General features: G+C 34.3%; 1 long non-coding RNA gene across 1 annotated transcript; it reads right to left on the minus strand.

The window, feature by feature from the left end:
* Window positions 1–444: 444 nt before the first annotated feature.
* LOC130469559 (uncharacterized) lies at window positions 445–4,618 on the minus strand. Its single transcript, XR_008930016.1, has 5 exons — window positions 4,149–4,618; window positions 2,612–2,835; window positions 1,436–1,470; window positions 1,069–1,179; window positions 445–906 (listed from the first exon to the last, which is right to left on the minus strand). It is a non-coding gene; the product is annotated as an uncharacterized lncRNA (long non-coding RNA).
* Window positions 4,619–6,905: the final 2,287 nt, after the last annotated feature.

A 6,905-nucleotide genomic window follows, 5' to 3' on the forward strand; every position in this document is an offset into this window, starting at 1 on the left:
GTCATGATGTTCGTTGTAACAGGTTCCGTCGTTATTGGCTTTAACGAGGATGTTCGTCGTTAATAATTGACGTTTATTAACGACGAACTATGATTTCGTCGTTAAGCATTAGCGACGGATTACCGTTTCTTCGTTAACAATTAACGACGGATTATCGTTTCGTCGTTAACTTTTAGCGACGAAATCATAATTCGTCGTTAATTATTAACAACGAAGTTACAATTTCATCGTTAAAAGTTAACGACGAAACGATAATTCGTCGTTAATTTTTAAAGACGAAACAGTAATCCGTCGTTAGATACTTATTCATGATGATCAATTAAGAAATAACAACCAACTATTTTGTCGTTAATATTGCAATCATAGAAATATTATTTGCTTCCTTCGAAACACCTATACTTTCCCTGTGAAACAATATAGATAACTATAAATTAATCAATTAAAACAAATGAAAATTGCATTACTCGAAAGATTATTGACAATAGAATTTCAAGTTATGTGAAACCAAAAATTACAACACTCATCTTTAAATTCTCAAAAACTAAAAGATAAGTAATTCTTGTTCAATCTAAAAGAACAAAACAAAATCTAACTAGTTGAAGCGTTCTCTTGAGTATCATTCAGTAATAACACCCTTTAATTCTAGTGTCATGATGTGCATATCCACTATACGATATTTTACGTATGTTGTACATAGTTAGCTATGTATCTCATTTGAAAGACTGATTGTTGAAGCAGATGAATTTGCGTCCATCTCTAAAGCTTGGTTGATAGCCACTGTTGGCCGGAAATCCTGAATACTGACCCTCCATTCTTGCGTTGCAAATTTTAACCATGTACCTCAAGAACTTAGATCTCATATCTCTGAACAAAATACTGCATTGCATATTCTTGGAAGGGCATCCACTGCAAATCGAAAATTGATAAGAGGGGTGGACGAAATAAAGTGACAGAAATTAATAATAAGGGTAATTTCGATTTTGATTCATTGCTTGGTTTCTAGTATCAAATTCGTCTCTTCAGTGATCTTAAGTAATATCAACAACAATTGAATGTGAATGACCTTACCAAAGTTGTTGCAGGTTCTGTTTCCTAAACTTGAATTTTAAAGCACAGAGGTTGTAGCATTCAGACGAAGAATAGATCCGACTTCTGAAAAAAAATGCCATGTGGTGTTTTCTGTGTATGTAAAGGAAGTTGAATGTAAGCCAAAGTTACAGTGTATAAAATGTCTAGACACGAGGAAAGCTGATTACAAGTTCTTACAATACAAGAAGAATGAACAATATCTCAAAATTTATCCTCCATTAACTACTAAATTAGTCTTTCTACATGCTAGGAAATCAGTAACCCAACAATATGCAAGCTTTATACTAGCAGAAGAAACCACAACTCTAGAAAAGGATCATGTGAAGAGGCCGGTGGGACTATTTACCTGAATGTCATCACTTCCACAAATCTAGTGTCAATCTGCAAAGAAGTATGGAGTATCAAATAGTGGAACTACTTTGTACATAAAAAAATATAATATAAAAAAAATGGAACACGTACGGTAAAGAATCAGTTAAGAGTCTTGCAGACTAAAGAAGTAGTGGATTGATGGAAGGTTGAACAAAACTTGAAGATGCTTATCCATATAAAATTATACCCTCTAATTAGACTAATTAAATAAATCATATGCTAATGACACTAGGAACAACGACATCCTTTTCTCCCCTAATTAGTTTAGGGACAAACGACATAGTATATGGAACGTAGTGCCTGCATTAGCCGTAGTGACTCTTCAAGTTAGAACACAAGAGATCGAAGTAATGAACCTGATGAAACAGTACAAGAGAAAAATAACTCCGGAAAGTTATCAACGGATTACATACATGGTAAGGAGCAGATGAACGTCTATATAGAAGATATTGGACTATTGCCTCCAATGTAATTAGCAGGAGAAGAAAATAACCATATCTGTTAGGATATCAGAGTTTTAACTAATGAATGAGTCAGGCACGATCACGATAACTCTGGAATGGGAGCAGCAACGCCAGATCCCAGGGAAGTTCAAGCTAAATAATATTACCTATTAAAAATGACTTTTGAAAGCTTCAGAAATATTCTTTATAAGCTTAATTAGTATGTTTCTATGCTTAATGAATAAGCTAGTATTGAATATTAGAAAGGGAACCTAATCATCTATTCTCCTTTGCCTGAAAATGGAGTATGGGTCACATCTGTTAATACCTTTACTTTGTACATGAATCAGCAGAATTCAGAATGTAATGGTATATTAAAGTTGTGGTTCCTGTATAACAGTACATCACAATTTCTTATATTTCAAGAAATATCAATTTAGACTAGACCAATCTTAGGCATTGTCATCACGGGCTCAGCACATCACAAGCACTAATAATGTCTATACGGATTAACTTAAAAACTGACAACATTTGCACTTCAGAAACTGAAATCATCTCACTGTGCGAACTCATATGTTAAAAGCACGATTTAGATCTGTCATAGGTTTCTATACTCCAAAATCACAAAATTTCACATATAGGGAAGTTAAATGTGGATTTTCTAGTAGTGACATCTGTAGGTGCAAACAAAATTAGTTAACACATACCTAACCAAAAGCGTATCATTGACCAACATTGTCAAGGAAAGCTCTGCTAGCAGAACCATCTTCCTTTTTTATTACAGGAACTAGATGATTTCTACGAGCACCCTGTGCATATTCTGTCCTGCCAGCTTGCTAGTGGAATCGATTCTGTCTGATTTTGGGGCTTGCATCATTTTGTCTGGAGTTTTTGCATACTTGCATCTGTCATTTTCGATTATGTCGTGACGCTGAATGAATGCAATCCATAAACACGAAATAGAAACAAAGTTAGCTATGCTAGTCGAAAACAAAAATTAAAGCAGAATACAATCTATGAAGGAAATGTCAGTGCAAGAAGTGTCCAGGAAATGTTCCAACCTTTAGCCTGCTCAAAGGATTACGATTTGATTGAGGAACTCAATTTGGTATATCATTAATCTTACCAATATCACCCTGATAGATACACACAAAAAAAAAAACAAAGAAGAAAAGAAAAGAAAATAAGGGGAAAGGAACTCATGTAGTCCACATTCTCCACACATGCTTAGGGTTAAGAGTGACACCATTATATTCCTATATCCATCATATCACCCATCAAAAAACAAGTGAAAAAAAAATGAGAAACCACGGTTTAGAAGAATAATACATGATTGTTTTGCATATTTAATCTTTTATATTTTAAATATCTTCTAGCAAAGAGAAACCTTATGACTACATAAGTGATCATTTTAGATTGAGAGAGAGGGGTAGCACATAAAAAAAGAGTTTCAAACACTCACCCTAACTTGGATAAGGAAATGCAGAACGGTTGCCAACAATATCCGCTAAACCAACATGATTTGCTAATGTACGACAAAAAGCTCGCATAAAATAAAGGTGAAGCAAGATCAAGCACACCATCAAGGTAGGCCTGAGTTGATGCTCAACATTAGGTTTATGATGTTTCCGAAAAACAACCAGATAATTCTTCAGATATAAATGAATGCATATTGAATAAACAAAATTACAAGTATCAACTAGGTGAAAACAAGATGAAGGAGTTAATAACATACTTATTTTTTCAGCAGCCTGGAAGTCAGGTCTATTACACTTAATAGAGAATCTACTCTGTGACATCGAGCAGGCATAAAATTACACAATAAATAAGAATGATTGGTTCATTTTCTATAGATTTATTATACGGGGATCTTGCAAATTTGATATAATCAATCAATACCAAAGCTATTCAAACATAGGGGGCCACGAGTAAGAATGTGAATCTACAGAAGAACATATGATTTATAATCGCATAAGTTCCTATTAAATGACCATGAAAGACCAAGTGATGGAGTCCTTCATACAATCTCCCATTCTAAACCAATTGCTTCAACTGCTGATGCAGATTCATATCAGACGGTCTAAAAATGTGAATTTTAGGATCAAAAAACGCCTTAAGCGAATGAAAATGCGAAGTATTAAACAAAACTATTTATTTAATTAAAAACTTAACAAATAATAACAAATCCAGAGATATTTGAAAGACACAAATACTAGTGCAATCAAATTTAAAATTAAACATTACCTGCAAACGAGATTTGCGACACAATCAGCGAGGTATTCACAATCTATTAGAGCATTCCAAGCCGATTTGATATCGAACTTTACCTTAACCCGACACTTCCTCCATGAAATCACTTCAACCTCACAATTCACCTTTCGTTCTCCATTTTCTCACTCTTTCACGCTGCGTTGGTGTTGTTCCACCGCTTCTCTAATCCTTGCTCTCTAAAATAAGCCATTGACACTCGCAATTAACCTCCCCCATGTTTGCTGCAAAATCTAGGGTTTTAATAAAATTCATTACTTGGATTAATAGGGTGGTAGATGAAAGGTTTAGCGATCTAAAATTGAAGGGTTTGGAAATTGGGGGCTAGGATATGTAGTGAAAGAGAAAGAAATAGGATGAAACGTTTTGTCGATATCAATTTCACAAAGGGAGGCGAGTTCAAATGAGCATTTTACTTTTTAGGTTGAAGGTGAGGGGAATTTCAGGGACTTCAAAAATTATAGGACTTTGCTCCGAATGTTAGAAATAACGACAAACAAAGTTGTTTTTATTTTTCCTTAATTTTTTTTATTTTAGCCAATGACGACGATTTTAATTTTGGTCGTACTACAAAAGCGCGCTGCTCATGTTAACGACTAATTTCTAACTCCGTCGTAACTATTTTGTCGTTAAATGTAGATATTCTAGTAGTGAGAGCAAGCGAGCGAGCACATCGTTGCTGCTGCGGTGCGATGGGCGGGCAGGCTGCGCGCAAGCGTAGCTTGGCTTGCTGCGTTTGCGCGTGGCTGCTGCGATGACGTGCCATGGGCCAGCGATGGTCGTGCAATCGATGGGGTTTGGGCGCAAGCCCAAGTGCTCGTCATGTTACGATTATCGAGTTATAAATTTTAATTTTAATTTTCAGTTCGGAAACGATTTTAATTAATTTTAAAATTCGATATTTAAATTGTTTTCTTGGATTTTAATTTTGAATATTATAATTATTATAAAATTTATTTATACTAATTATTTTACTAAAATTAAATCTTGAATTAATTTAAATTCGTTTAATTCAACTGAAATAAATTAAATTAATGGATTCGATTATAAATTTATATGAGCTTTAAATTTTAATTAAATTTGTATGTTTCCGGTTAGACTAGAAATACATTTTTATGTTTAAAATTAGTAAAGCATATGAATTTATTGGTTTAAGTGGGAGAATTTTTAGTCATAAACTCTTGATTAGGTCTACAAATCCCTTAAGGTTAAACAACTTGATTAGAATTAATAAGGACTGAATAATTGGTAGATTATTGGTGCCCTTGATTAATTGCTGCAAATATTTATGTAATGCATAACGTGTTTTACTAACCAGCTAAGTGGGCCATTCATGATAATGAATGGGTGAATGGTATATATTGTATATGTACTGTTTTGCAGGTTATGAAGTGACTAGTATGGCCCAAATAGGATAGAAAATATAGTCTGCGTACCATTAATTTGAATGTAATTGGTCTAAAGTACCAAAATTGTTTTTCAATTCAAATATGGTCTGCGTACCATCAAATAGTTGTAATTAGTTTAATTATAGCTTATCCTATTTGAAGAAAATGGCGCCTCCCACGGAGATTTTCAAGACGGACTTTGAAGTTGAAGCTTCAAGATGAAGTCGGGCCATACTAGATGACATTTATCTTATGCATGTTTTAAGTTATTTATTGCTTTTAAATATGTCTTAAATATGCATGAGATCAAAGCTTGATTATGTTGCATGATTAAGGATTTTAGTTCACTTAAAATCTAACCAACATAGTAAGAGCCTTAAGTTCCAAAGTTAAAAATTGAGTTAAAAGATGCCGTGCCAAAATAACACTTACTTGGATATCCTTTCTTCATCGATCTTAGTAATAGTTTTCCGACATAGCGAGGTGTTACTTATCGATACTAAAGGGGTAAGGTACACAAATAATTGTGAGTACATGTTAGTTTTGGTGAAACTCAACGATATAAGTAAGGAGTCCTTTTATGTCGTGGCAAAATCGATAGGTTTACCTAATAAGTTCTTAGACGTGCCTATCAACCAAGAATAGTTTATAGACTATTAGCAAAAGGCTTTTGCTTACCTAAAGGATTTAGAATTAAGTCTAAATACATAATGTGCTTAATTCTTCAATGGATTTTAGGATCTTGGAATCATTTTATTCACACCTGCCGGAACACATAACTTGAATAAAATGCTTAATGAACGTTGAATTATGCATATATGCTAGAATTTAAGTTTATTAAGAGAAACTGTGAATGATTATTTATTTGTTTATTCTTTTCAATTGTAGTTTTAATTATGGCAAACAACAATTCATTCAACATTCGATCAATTCTCGAAAAGGAGAAGTTGAGCGGGAAAAACTTCCTTGACTGGCAAAGGAACTTGCAAATAGTTCTTATGCAGGAAGAAAATGAGTATGTCCTGGAAGAGGCGATGCCCGAAGCCGCAGGGGAAGGGGTCACTCAGGCAGCCCTCAATCGTTGGATTGATGCCAACAAGGATGTGAAATGTCTAATGCTCGCCACCATGAGTGCAGATCTGCAGAAAACGTTCATCAACTCAGATGCTTTCACAATCATCAGTGAGTTGAAGAACATGTTCCAAGATCTTGCTCGAGTCGAAAGATTCGAGACTAATAGGCAAATTCTTGAGACCAAGCTTAAGAAAGGCGAGCCCATAAATCCACATGTTCTCAAAATGATTGGACTCATTGAGAATATGAGTCGGCTGGATCAGCAATTCTC

Source organism: Spinacia oleracea, chromosome 3, assembly GCF_020520425.1.
Source record: "Spinacia oleracea cultivar Varoflay chromosome 3, BTI_SOV_V1, whole genome shotgun sequence".
Lineage (NCBI taxonomy): Eukaryota > Viridiplantae > Streptophyta > Magnoliopsida > Caryophyllales > Amaranthaceae > Spinacia > Spinacia oleracea.